The 13,609-nt window shown below is 42.5% G+C and overlaps 1 protein-coding gene and 1 long non-coding RNA gene across 8 annotated transcripts in view; one reads left to right on the forward strand and one right to left on the reverse strand.

Annotated features, from left to right (window-relative positions):
- The window catches only part of KCNMB2 (potassium calcium-activated channel subfamily M regulatory beta subunit 2), a 149,711-nt gene that overhangs the window by 34,497 nt on the left and 101,605 nt on the right, over positions 1-13,609 (reverse strand). The window lies entirely within an intron of this gene.
- Positions 7,268-13,609, forward strand: part of LOC133212307 (uncharacterized) — a 48,568-nt gene continuing 42,226 nt past the window's right edge. Inside the window, exon 1 of the long non-coding RNA XR_009725452.1 lies at positions 7,268-7,403. This is a non-coding gene — a long non-coding RNA (uncharacterized LOC133212307). The remainder of the gene's footprint in view (positions 7,404-13,609) is intronic.

Genomic DNA, 13,609 nt, shown 5'->3' on the forward strand with positions numbered 1-13,609 from the left:
AAAAAAATCCAGTGTTGCTTCCATCACTTTCTAGCCATTGCCCATCTCCCTTGAGCTGGATGTTGCTTGTCTGGTCTGCCACCTCTGAAACTATCCACTTACTTTTTGCAATCTCTTTTCCCTTTCTCAGAATTGCCTTTGTAGAAATGCTTATAAGCAGCTATTCTTCGGTTCAACATTTCTACTAGTTTTAAATTGTACTTTTCTATTTCCTGGGTCTTTACTTATTTATTATTATTTATATTGAATCTTTTTCTGAATGTTTGCACGGATTCTGATAACTCTTTAGTGCTTATCCGTATGAATAGATCAATAGCTTTTGGACTGTGCTTTCTGAAGCAAGAGACTGAGAGGCTTGCTTCAAAGTTGAAAGCTTCTGTACTGAAGTTATTAATATACAAGCTATTTCAAACGTATGATCCATAAAATTACTTCAATCCTACACTAAAGTGGATTCAGTATGTTTCCTTCCTGGGCAGTTGTATTTAAGCAGATGCCAATCTTAACACCTCCTTTTTCCATTGCAGAGACTCTCAGTTCATCAGGGGAAAGGACACTACTGACATCATGATCAGTAGTGATGGTCTTCCCAGAGTTAACAGGGGTGAGCTAATAGCTGGTTCCAGCACACAAGGGTGTGTGGATCATCCTGGGCTCCTCTAATGGACTAATCTAAAGGGAGGATCAAATAAGAATCTATCCCCCATCTCAAAAAGGAGATGCTCCCTTCTCTTAAACTACAGTAAAACAAACACTCCTCTAATCTGATCTGAATTAAAATCAGTCACAAACTAAAACTTTCATGTCTGTTTCTAGCTTCCTCAAGGAAAGACCTCTTTATACTGTCTTCCTCTAAGCCAATTTTGAGCTAAATGAAAAGACATGGTTCCACAGAATCCCTGTGTGAAGCCACCAGGAATGTAGCAAGATAATAGTGTAGCAAGATAAGGGGGATTAAGATTACTTCTGGTCTTTTTTTAAGAAATAAGGGGTGAAAAAGTTAATGGAACACTCAACTGGGAAATATTGGTGGGTCCTGCAAAAAATGATAGACTTAGATAGCTGGATGCACAGCAGTTGCATTTGCCAACCGTTTCCATGTACATTGAAGGCTGTTGAATTCCACATGGACTATGGCATGGAGCCTTTAGGATCTATGGGTAAGGAAGGTGATCATTTCCAGCTGACACGGGTAGTAAAGAAGTAGTTAGAGTACAATGAACTGGTCATTAGTGAAAGGAGAAATACAATGGATGGCAACACAGTGGTGTAATCATTGCAAGATGGGCAACCTGTATCTTGTTGACTCTAGGGATCCTCAGAGGATTAGCCTAGGATTCGTGTGTAGAGTCTGCCTATTGATTACACTGCATTTAAGGTCTGATATTTGCCTCCCACCCACTTGTGATTTTTCTAAACCAACTTGGTTCCTGTTTAATGAAGTGGCTCTAGCAGTGCCTCCTGCTCTTTGTATTTAAGAGCAGTAGGGTTATGTTAGATACATGTTAGAAATGATGGAATGTCTGAGAATGGTCGCATAGAAATTAGGGCTTCTCCCACAAAAAAGGTGGTGGGATGCCCAGCTGAGGTGCATCTACACCAATGCTCACAACATGGGCAACAAACAGGAGGAGCTGGAAGCCAAGGCAGCTATCATGGTGGGAGTCTGTTGCTGACCACTCAACCAGGATGCAGAGGCAGATTAAATATTCTGTAAACCCAACTAGACCTTAATCTGGCTAATGGCCTAAAAGATAATAAAAAGTGTTGCTATACATTTCTATATATTAGCAACAAAATGAAAAAAAAGGAGAATCTCCATCCTTTATTGGATGCAGGGGAAACATAGTAACAACGGATGATGTAAAGGCTGAGTTACTTAATACTTCCTTTGCCTCAGTCTTTCATAGTAAAACCAGTTTTCCTTCAGCTACCCAGACCCCTGCATTGGGAGACACAGATGAGGAGTTGGCTGAAACCCCCTAATCCAAGGGGACATGATCAGCAACCTGCTACACCACTTAGACACACACAAGTCTATGGGGCCGCACAGGATCCACCCAAGAGTACTGAGGGAACTGGTGGAAGTGCTCACTGAGCCACTTTCATTTATCAGCAGTCCTGGCTCAGCAGGAAGGTCTCAGTTGACTGGAAGTTAGCAGTTGTGATGCCTGCCTACAAGAGTGGCTGGAAGTAGGAGCTATAGACCTCTCAGTCTGATCTTGGGTGCCAGGAAAGGTTACAGAGCAGATCATCTTGAGTGCTATAGTGAGGCATGTACAGTACAACCATGTGATCAGGGCCAATCAGTACGGGTTTATAAAAGGCAGGTCCTGTCTGACTGATTTGTGTTGGTCTCTTCTTCTAAGTAACAAGTGATAGCACAAGAGGAAATGGTCTCAAATTGCACCAGGGGAGATTTATATTGGATATTAGGAAAAAACATTTCACCAAAAGGGTTGTCAAGCATTGGACCAGGCTGCTCAGGGAAGTGGTGAAGTCACTGCCCCTGGAGGATTTAGAAGACATCTATATGCAGCACACAGGGTTTAGTGCTGCACTTGGCAGTGCTAAGTTAGTGGTTGGACTCAACGATCTTAAAGGTCTTTTCAATATAAACCCATATAGAATTCTATGTTTCTATACTGAGAATTTGTGCTGTTGTGAAAATTGGATGTTACTTTAATGGCAGTGTCAAGTTTGAGTGGAATATTCGGCAAATACAGTAACAGCCACTGACAATCCGAGTGCAGTGGATGCCTGATCTGCCTTGTATCGAAGCTGATGAAGTATTTCTATGGTACTGAATAGACATTGGCCTCAGCCTCAAGAATGCACTTCAGATTGAACTTCTCTGCTTTTGCAGAGATCTTACTACATTTGTAAAGTTGGTATTAAATTTGCTCTGTGGTACAAGACCATTACTATTCTGTTAAATTATTTTTTCAGTATATTCTTTTCTAAAAGAATTTTTTTTTATTAAGTACTTTTCACATCTTTGCATTCAGAATCAAAACAAGAAAAGCCCTGTGAATGACAAGAAAACCTAAATCAAAATAGGTTCTTGATCCCAAGCTTTTCCAGGGCAAGGCTCAGAAATAACTTCGTGGGAAACCCTCCTCATACCTTAGCCTTTTCCTTCACAACACAGAGATACACTTTGTGAGTCTATTCCTAATGAAAAAAGTCTCTGAGAGTCAAACTGTATTACATTATTGTAGTATTTACACCTCTAATACCAGCAACATGCTAAGTCCTTTTAAGAGACATTGGAAGACAAAGTCCTTGCTTAAAGAACTTAATATTCATATTTTATTTAAAATAAAAAAAAACTCCATACTCTGGGTCTGTAAGATACCGGATTAAAGAGGCTTTTCTCCTTAAATTAGCTTACAGAAATACAAGCCCCTGAGGAGTGAAAGAGACAGCTGTGGAGGGAAGGGAGCCAGCACTACCAAGCACAAAGCGAATTTTAGCTGCCTCATCCGGAGATGCACTTTCAGACTCAGTCTGGCGTCCTTACAGATGCTTTTATCCCTGGGAACCCAGCTGGGATAAGAGAGGGCGGGATCCGCTGTGCCCCCCCGGCATGGCATTCCCCATGCAGAAGCAAGACCCAGCCCTGCCTCATCTGGGACATGAGAACCAAAGGTGGTGTAATGGAATGTGGCCTTCTGATCTGCCACCTCAAATGGCAGCCCTCACAATCAGAACAAAATCAGATTGCTCGGCCTTTTATCAGAAGCCAAGAGTGTATAATGCAGTTTCTCAGCTCTGACTACTGTGCACTATTCCCAATATTTTGTCATAGCAAAATTCTTTGAAATGTCTATGTGCAGCACATCACAGTGTCAACATTCTTTATAAAAATATACTGAATTATTAATAACAAAGGAAAACTAAAGAATAACATATGAAGAAATCTTTCAGAAAAGTTTATCGTTCTCATCAAGGTATACTTGTAGTGGAAATAGGATAATTTTGCCATAATGGACAACAGTGAGAGTGAAATGGAGCATAGTGTTCAGGAAGGGAACAGTGAATGCTACTAATACATTTTTGAGGAGAGGAAGGCATACCCGCCATTACAAGTTGACAGTTGAAGAGCAAAGCTGACAAGACTTTTGAAGCCATAAGTTCCAGCTTGTTGTAGAATTTGAATGTGTTTCCACATGAGTGATATTTGGTTAGATATTGTAAGTTGGGTACTGGGAAATTTGAATTAGCAAACGGATAAATTAGACTGAAAACAGGGCTAAGAGATTTGAAAGCACATGGAAGTGCTTCAGTCACAATGGGCTTTGCTCTCCAATGATATATTTTAATTTTTTTTTATATTCTGTGAATTCTTACTGGATTTGGAATTGTTTCCATTATAGATGCTAGAGATTTTGCAATGAAATCTGCCAGGTTTAAAGAACTGTAACAGAACAACAGCAGAAGAGATATAGGTTAAAAGTGATACAGTTTTGACTTAATGATCCATGTTTTGTGAAAAACTCATCACAGATAGAACTTCTGTGCTTCATTCCTGGCCACAACACAATGACAAAAATACATAACTCACTGAGCTACTCCTGGTTCCTAAGAATTTGTCTGTTATACAGCCAAAATCCACATCTGTCATTGTAGGGTTCATTATTTCTGAAACCCAAGCGAGACAGAAAGAAAACTGCACAGATAGACATAGAACATAAATAAGTCTGGCTAATAGCTGCACAGAGGGCAAATCACCCAAAGGCAGCAGGCAAAGGGGGTGAGTCTACAGAGGACCCTGGGGTATGATATCATGCCCTAGCACCTGTACCAGAGCACCCTGCCGAATGCACCAACCTAAATCCACTTCTGAACAATAGCACTTTGATTAACACAGGAGTTGGAATGCTGTGCAAACCAGCCTCGTGCTGACACTGAAATGAACCAGAGAGCTCAAATATGAGAAAAGGAAAAAGCAATAAACATTATTAAAAGAAAACAGCAGATTGTGTGTAGCCCCAGTGACTTTGTCAGTATATTGTGTTTCCCACAAAGGTCTGGAAGATCTTACATTTTCTGTACTGGTTCTCAAGAAGCACTGCAAGAATACTAGAGATAGGGGAACAGAGATGCAGAGCAGTCAGATAACTTACCATGATGGTCAAACCGAGTCAAAATTACATCCAAGGCATCCCTCTCCAACTTGTGAGGTTAGATCATGCTGATTTTATCAGCAAGGTCATTTTAGCACCTATGCTGAACCCAAAATCTAGTCTGATGTTTGTTTAGGAGATTTGAGTAATCTCTTTAAGAGAATTAACAAGTGATTGAGTCCTAAAGAACAATCTTCTCTCAGCCCAGTCAGAACAGAAGGATTTGAGGTCAAAGCCAGGTGAAGTTTTTTTTAAGGAAGTCTGGAAACAAACAAAATTCTCTTTAGCACCAGTTGTGTTATGGAAAATGGAGGCACAAGCCTGCAAATGATTTCAGGTTGGGTCCAGTTGTCTGGTTGCCATGGAGGCAACTGTTACATGCTGCATGATGCTGCAGTATTGATAATACGATATGCAGAGAGTCTTGCTCCAACAGGTTTCTGCTGTGGGCCACATAGACCTGCATGTCGAAGATGTGAATGTTTTGCTGCCTTTTTCCAACATCTGTACGCTGTTGGCCCTTCAAGATACGGTGCTAGCCCTGGAGCTATGTGATGGGAGCTAGCTTCTACTTAAGGGAGTGGATGAGAAAAATCACTGAAACAAAGTCACTGATGCTCAAATGCCAAGCTGTTACATCTTCAGTAAGTCTTAGTTCAGAAATCAGTCATCCCTTTTTACAAATAATTAGAAAGATAATCAGTGCATATAAAGTCAAATGTTCACTTGATACTCTTGTATTAAGTTTTGGGAAGGTCTTTGAGGAGCTGGCTTTGAATCCTTGCAAAAAGGATTATGTGTTCAGGTTGCTGGATGGATCTAAAATAAACCATTTCTATATGCTGTCATCTGAAAATATGTGGCTGATATCAGATAAGATTAGCTCTTCTTTGGCAGATCAGACCAAGAAAATAACAAAAATCCCACAGAAGCAGCATTCCCACCAGACTCCTATCATGTCAGGCAGAATGGTCACTTAGTAGCTCGTGGCATTGTTGTGCCATGAAACTTTACATGCTTTTCCTTCCCAAAAGGCTGATGGATTTTTATCTAGATCCAGAAACAAAGAACAACATCCTGGCTTGTGGAAGTGGATGCTGCGGATGCTCATCTCAGGCACCCTGCTGTTTCACAGCTGGCAACAACAAACAGAACTATCAGTCATCTGAGCCAGGGTTCATCAGATGGAATCTCATACCACTTAGAGTTAACGTTGGAGTACTGCAGCCTCACGTGTAGAGGTTGGTTTGGATATTAACTCATCGCAGCTTTCAAGCTTTGGACTAACAGAGAATTTGAAACATAACTGAGAATCCTGAGGTCAAATACCCCAAACTTAAGAGCACCTAATGCAGCAGCTGCAGCTGGAAGGAGTACTACAACTCAGCAAAGTTTTACAGTGATATCCAGTGTTGTGTCATCAAGACATTTTGGCATGACACATCCTAATGTTCACCCTAACATTGCCAGTACCTGTAACAGCGTGTGGAAAAAATAGCGGTGGTATTTTTTTTTTCTGTGTCTATTTGAAGAGTTAGATATAACTGTTAATTGAGTGGAAGTAGGCAATAAAAGCAGTCTTTGGCAAGTTTGTTCAGTTTTCTGTCCAGCCATGACTCATCCTTTACTCTGAGAAGCAAAGCCCAAGCGACCCAGCTGTGGTGAGCAATGGCCATCACAGAGGTAGTTTCCTTAGCAACATGAAAACATCCAAGACATCTTCTGCCTCTTGCTCACTGTCCCTTGAAGCTGTTGCTAAATTAAGTGGATGTGAACCCTCTTGTCTGAATTTCAGAGGTACACTCAATGTATCACAAAGTAAAATTTTTTGCTTGCAAGCAAGTTAACTTCTACCACTGCCCTGGCTTCAAGCTTAAAAAGAAATAAAGCTTTGCATGTTTTTTTCTTTTTCCCTACTATATTATCTCCAAACATGGGCTGGGCTCAAACAAATAAAGGAATTAGATCCTAGGTCCTCAGCTGATACAAATTGTTGTCAGGGATCTGTTAAAGTTAATGAAACTATGACAATTTAGAGCAATCAGACCAGGTGCTCACCAGGTTCCAGGTGCTTGTGATCAAGGGTAGATTAAGAGGCTACAGAATAGTTCACTGAGGAAGAGTTGAGGTGGTTGCTAGGAGCAGTTTTGCGTAGTTTCTAGGTGAGGCATTTTGAGGAAAGCAGCTTTTTTTTTATGGCATTGGACCAAAAAATTGGGAGCTGTTTGAAATAAGGCAGAATGTTTGTAAGCAAGTGGCAGAACTCCATCCAAGGTACAGTATCCAGTAGCCTGTAGTAGTTCCTTTTTTATCTGTACATTATTTTGCAAAGTATCTTTTCTCCTAGTATTCCCCTTTCTGGGTAAATTATGTTTATTGTACTGCATCAAGGTGCCATTTTTGTGTTTACTGTAATTAACATTATTATTCAATTAGGCTGAATGTATGTGGTTTCTTCCCTGTGTAGGCATGTGTTTATGGGAGAACTGCCCAGAAATGTGTGTACTGATTTGTGCCTATCACTGTTTGTTATAAGTAGATGGGGTTCTTGGTGTTTTAGTTTATCTGACGGACCGTGCTAAGCATAGCCTGGTTCTGCTACTGTTATGTGTGAGTTATTTTTAAGGCAGCTAAGTAATTTTTGATGTATTGTAGAAGGTGAAACAGAGCCACCTTTATAGGCAATGATAGAATATTATTCAGGCTGAAATGTGTCAATATTTGGAAATTTCCACTCTCAGTAATAAGACCAAGCTGAGGGAAGCTGATGGTGCTTCCTGTACTAGATAGGAAAGTGGATTAGTAGCATGAGACAGAGGCTGAGTGCTCCTGTGGCCACTAAGAGGCAATGCTGGGGGTGCAGCTTAGGGGAAACATGAAGGTGCAGCCAGGAGGAGATGCATGTGGGCACCAAGCCATTTTCAAATTGGGAAAATAAGACGAGAAATAGAGACTTTAGTTACAGCGTTGCAAAGGGGACAAGTGCTGGTGGTAATGTGCTTGGTGCAAGGGGATGCAAGCCTCATTATTAAGTCAGAGGGTGAACATGACATAGCCACAGGTTTCAGTAGAGGAAGGTGGAGGACGAAAAGGCAAATCTGGAGAAGGTGTGAAAGAATAGATACTTGAGCTTTGAGAGTTGCGGTACCTGATAGTTCTTGATGGTAATCCTGCCCTCACCTGGGACCCAGCATGAGGTTGCCTGACAGGCTTTTACAAGGCTGCCATCATCAGAAGGATACGGCCTTGGCTGTGTTATGCTGACATTTGTTGTATAAAGCTGACAGCAATAATGGATGATAGCCCATATTTCTGTGTTATCTTCTTCTTCAAGACACCTAAGAACCATGCCATTGACAACATTTTTGAGCACTGGATTTCATCCAGTTTCCTGAAGAAGCAATAGCTTGGCAGTGGTCCTACAACAGGGAGCCCCAGTCTTTAATACTTTTGATCAGGAGTGAGGGACTTGCCTTCCCTTCTCCCTGCTTACTATCCCACCCAAATAAACAACCTTTCCTTACAGCATACACTGTATATTCAGGACTGTCTACAGGGTCTTTAAGGATGTTAATTGCTCAACCTGAGCACCTCGTTTTTCTTCTCCTGATGCTCAGACTCTTCCAGTTGCACAAATATATGTGCTCTAATCAGTGTTATTGTATGGGAGCAGCTGTCTGTAGTACCAGACAGCAGATCTAATGACATATCACTCTAGGAATTTGGGCTAGAATATAGCAATGACTTATTAGATATAACTCTGAGGGAGCCAATTTTGCTAGTTTTTGAGAGATAATACATAAATGAGAAACAAATGAGTCTTCTATCCTTAGCCGATTGCACAGGTCAGGCCTTCTAGTTATTTGTAGGCTGAATCTGTTATTGACTACTGTATTTCTTGGCATAACCTAAAATTTCAGCCTCTAGGTTCATGGCCGTTAGCCATGATGAAAATGATGCATTTGTCTTGCGTGAGTTTTCCTGTGGAAGCTGCAGATGGTTTGATTGACTTATGGCTGTGGTTGAGTACTTCTAGGTAATTTGGGTGCCTACAAAAATGGCCATTCTGGAGAGGATGCTTGCTGTGTGACATGAGGATTCCTCCTGCAGTGCTCCAAACCAGCTGTGGCTTTCTGGTGCACTGGTAAAACAGGGTACATTAAACTCACCTGATCCTTTATGCAAGATTCTGGTAGAGCTTTTCTGCCTAAACTTTTTGTCTTGCTTTCTTCAACCCCTCTGATATTAGTTGCTGGTCTTTTTATGCTGTTGAATCAAAATGAGTGCATGACTTGTACTGGAGGAGTAAGGATGGGAACTAAAGTTTTCAAGAACCTTATGTGTATGCAAAGGAGATTAATGTACATGAGGCAGTGACTACTCTAAAGACTACTTTAAATCCTTGAGTGTGGACCTGAGTGGAGTTTGAACACGCTGTGTGCTTATGCAATTAAAGTCAAGCTGTGTTGCTGCTTGAGTACTTACAGCATTTGATAGAGACACAGGTCAGCTAACTGTTATGTGGCCATCTATTTAATCCTCGAATGGAGGGAAACTGGCACTTTTGCTGCATGGTGCAGGCAGTAGATTTCTGTCTCGGGCTATGTTACTGCAGGCTCAGATCCTGAGGAGTGATTGTCATTTCAGCAGCACCTGTGCTCTTATTTTGTTGATGGTGTTGCTTATTTTTCTGGATCAGAAAGTTGCAATTCAGAAAATGCTAAGAGTACAGCTTGAGCCCGTGAGATCAGGAGTGGATGTGTACTTTAAAGAAAGCACTGAATGAAAAACTCCTTGAAAGAAATAGCGATTTTATAATCACTGTAGAAGACTAACACAATAAGGGACATTTTTTAAACAAAATTTCCAGGTTCTGTTTTTCTGCTTTTTCCATCAGTATCTGTTTGGAGGAAAAATGAGGGCCATCCTTCCCTGCTTTTGCTCCCTGTAGACAAGGCAGAGTTGTAACTGGGAGCAGAAGTCCCAGTTAAAGCTACAGTCTTATGTGGCTTTAAGACTGTAGAGTGATCGAAATCTTTGGAAGTGCAAGGTCCTACACCTGTGTGGGAACAATCCCAGGCACAGCTACAGGTTGGGAAGAGAAGAGATTCTGAGCAGCCCTGCTAAGAAGGACTTGGGGGTGTTGGTCAATGAGAAAATGAACATGAGCTGGATTCAGTGTGCACTTGCAGCCCAGAAACCCAACTGTATCCTGGGCTGCATCAAAAGGAGCATGACCAAAAAGTCGAAGGAGGTGATCCTGCCCCTCTACTCTGCTCTTGAGAGACCTCACTTGGAGTATTGTGTGCATTTCTGGTGTCCTCAACATAAAAAAGACATGGAACTGTTGGAACAAGTCCAGAGGTGGGCCAAGAGAATGATCAGGGGACTGGAGCACCTCTTGTATGAAGGTCGGCTGAGAAAGTTGGGGCTGTTCAGCCTGGAGAAGAGGCTGTGTGGAGACCTCATAGCAGCCTTCCAGTATTTGAAGGGGGCCTATAGGGATGCTGGGGAGTGACTCTTCATTAGGGACTGTAGTGATAGGACAAGAGATAATGGGTTTAAACTTAAACAGGGGAAGTTCAGGTTAGATATAAGGAGGAAGTTCTTTACTGTGAGGGTGGTGAGGCACTGGAATGGGTTGCTCAAAGAAGTTGTAAATGTTCTGTCCCTGGCAGTGCTCATGGCCAGGTTGGACAGTCTTGGGTGACACGGTCTGATGTGAGGTGTCCCTGCCCATGTCAAGACCTTAGATGATCTGAAGGTCCTTTCCAACCCCAACCATTCTATGATTTTATGAATTGTAAGTATTTTTAGTGTAACTTCAGTACCAGTTAGAAGTGGCATTAAATGGTTTTAATAACTTGGCTGGAGGCTTGTTTTGGTGTGCTGAGAGCATATCATCCCTCACATAAGTACATCTCTACAGTTTTTGAGCTGGTGTGGTGGCAGTATGGAGAGGCAGGAGCCTTAGAGGCAGCAAGGATGTGGAGATGCAGTAGGGATAAGGGTGTTTGCAGTTTCAGATGTCCTAGACTGAGGACAGCTGGAGAGGTAAATGACTGCCTGTGTGAGAATCTAAGGATGACAGAGCTGGAGGGGGATGTGTGTGGACACACTGAAGGATGGACATGTGCTGAGTGGGAACAGGAAGCGCTGGGGACAGGTCTCTTTCTTCTGCCTTAAGATATTCTGCTGACAGCAAATCCCATCCAGGAGCAATCTTTGCTTCCTAATGCTGACCTTTAAATTGCTGGGAGGCAGCTTGCAGTGCTGGGACCCAGCAGATCTGCCAGCAGCAGTAGGATGCTTCCCATCGTGCTCCCCCACCCCTGAAACTTTCAGTGCTTCTCAAAACCATGCAGCTTCATTCAGAGAGAATTAACTGCATATTAAGAGAGGTAGACTGTTTATAAGCAGAATAAACCCAACTGTGAGCATGTGGATAGGACATAGATTTTTCATTCTTGTCTCAGACATATTTTGTCTCCATGTCAGCCTTTACACATTGGCAATGGAGTTAAGAATTGGAAGCAGAGTAAAAAAAGCAAAAATGAACAGTTTTCCAAGCTTGTCACATCTCGAGTGTAGAGGGCTACTGTTCAATTCAAATAAACCCAGTACAGAAGCTAATTGCTGAGAAACAGTGGGATCTTCCAAAGCTCTAATTAAAGGCAATTTAAAATCTCTATTGATATTAGCAAGAGCATCAGACTACTGTTGGACGCATACCAGTTAGCAAGAACAGCTTACCAACTGAGGGGTGCAGCTGACCTGTTTTAGAAATGGGCATGTCTCTGCTGAGAGTAAATCGAGAGTTAAACGGACATTGCAGAAATGTGGCCCATTGTGCCTCCTGTGCACCCTGGCAGTGCAGCTGGGAATTGGTATTTCTGAGCACTAAGTGGCAATTATGTGCCTGGGCTGAAGGGCGAGTGTAGTGCTGAGTAAAGCCAACTTGATCTGGACCTAGCCCAGCAAAGAATGTTGATGTGTGTCTGTAGCACAAAGGTTGCAAGCATCTGGAACACAGATTTTCAGATCTACTGGAGAATCTTTAGCTAAATGGTAATTAAGTCATTTTTCTGTCTAAGTTGCCGCTTTCCACCTTGCTGCTTTTCCTGTGAAACACTTACTGCAATTGCATTGCCTCATACTTTAACAAACAAATATTCCACCCAACAGCGTTTAGCTGTACGTGGCTACACAGAACCGAGTCCCTGCTACATGGGAGCTAGAGGGACTTTTGTCACTGAGTTCAATTGGCACTAAAACTATTCCTGTAAAAGTGCATTTCTGTAATATCTCTGCTGCAGACCTCTAGTTAAATGCATGTTAAAGTCTAGGATCAAGCTGCCTGGCAGTAAGCTAATGGTTCATAGTGTAGCTACTGCTGAGATGCCTTTCTTCCATTAAGAGGTGATGTTGCTCTAAGTGGTTCATATGCCCAGAATAATGGTGCTTGTGGCTTGCAGTCCTATTCTCCCACCTACATAGAGGAAGATGCTTGATGCATTTAAAGAAGGTTACATGAGCCAAAAGGCATTGCTCAGCCCAAGAGGCACTGCAGAGCTGCAGTGTCCCAAAGGGAGACTCTCATGGGACTGGGCACTTCAGTAGGTGGGGGACATGCATAATTTTGTCTGGGGGATCATGCAGACCCTTTCACTGATTTGGGTTTGCTACCTCTTCTGGCCTTTCCTCTGGCGATATATTATAAGCATCAATGTTTCTGCATTTGCAGCCTCTGAACAAGTGTGCAAAACCCAAGAGACTCCTCCCAAGGACCACTGCTCCTCTGCTGGCACAACATGCAGCACCTAGTTATTGGTACACTTATCTATGAAATGACTCTTGAATATAAAGGGAAGAAATATTGGGTCATTCTGGACACATGCTCTACTCCAGTTTGCTGGGCTGCCTCTGGGCTTTGGAAAAGTATCCTGGAAGGCAAGGTTCAGTCCTCTGCATTGGGCTTTCCCCAATATCCTGCACTTGGCATGCAAAGTAGTAGACAAGGGATGACTTCTCCAGCCTTTTTAAAAGCAAAAGGGTAGGAATAAGAGACATTTACCAGTGTTGCAGGTGGGAAGGGTGCTGAGGCCTTCTGTTTTCCTTTCCCATTGCTGTGCTCCTTGCCTCTATTGGGCCTCATGTTGAAAATTCTATTCTCCCATCTGAAAATCATTGGCTGTGGGCTCACTTCAGAGCCCATTGATGCAATCTGGGTCACTCAGAGAAGGTTGTCAGGGAGGATGGGGTGCCTCCCTGCTGTGCTGATGCTCAGCTTTGCCTTTCAGGGTGTGTGAGGGGTTGGTCTGGTTCAGAGTCCTGCTCCCAAACCTGACTTCCTCATCTCACTGCAGCCTCAGGACTCCTGGTGCTGGGGCACCATGCTGGGGACACAGGGGATACGTCCTGTACTTCTTTTGGGTGGGGAAAAGATCCACTAAGCACTTCTTTTGGGTGGGGAAAAGTCA

The sequence above is a fragment of the Neopsephotus bourkii genome, unplaced genomic scaffold (assembly GCF_033783945.1).
Source record: "Neopsephotus bourkii isolate Nb327-2 ecotype Australia unplaced genomic scaffold, CSIRO-AGI_Nbou_v1 NB_678, whole genome shotgun sequence".
NCBI classification, from domain to species: Eukaryota; Metazoa; Chordata; class Aves; order Psittaciformes; family Psittacidae; genus Neopsephotus; species Neopsephotus bourkii.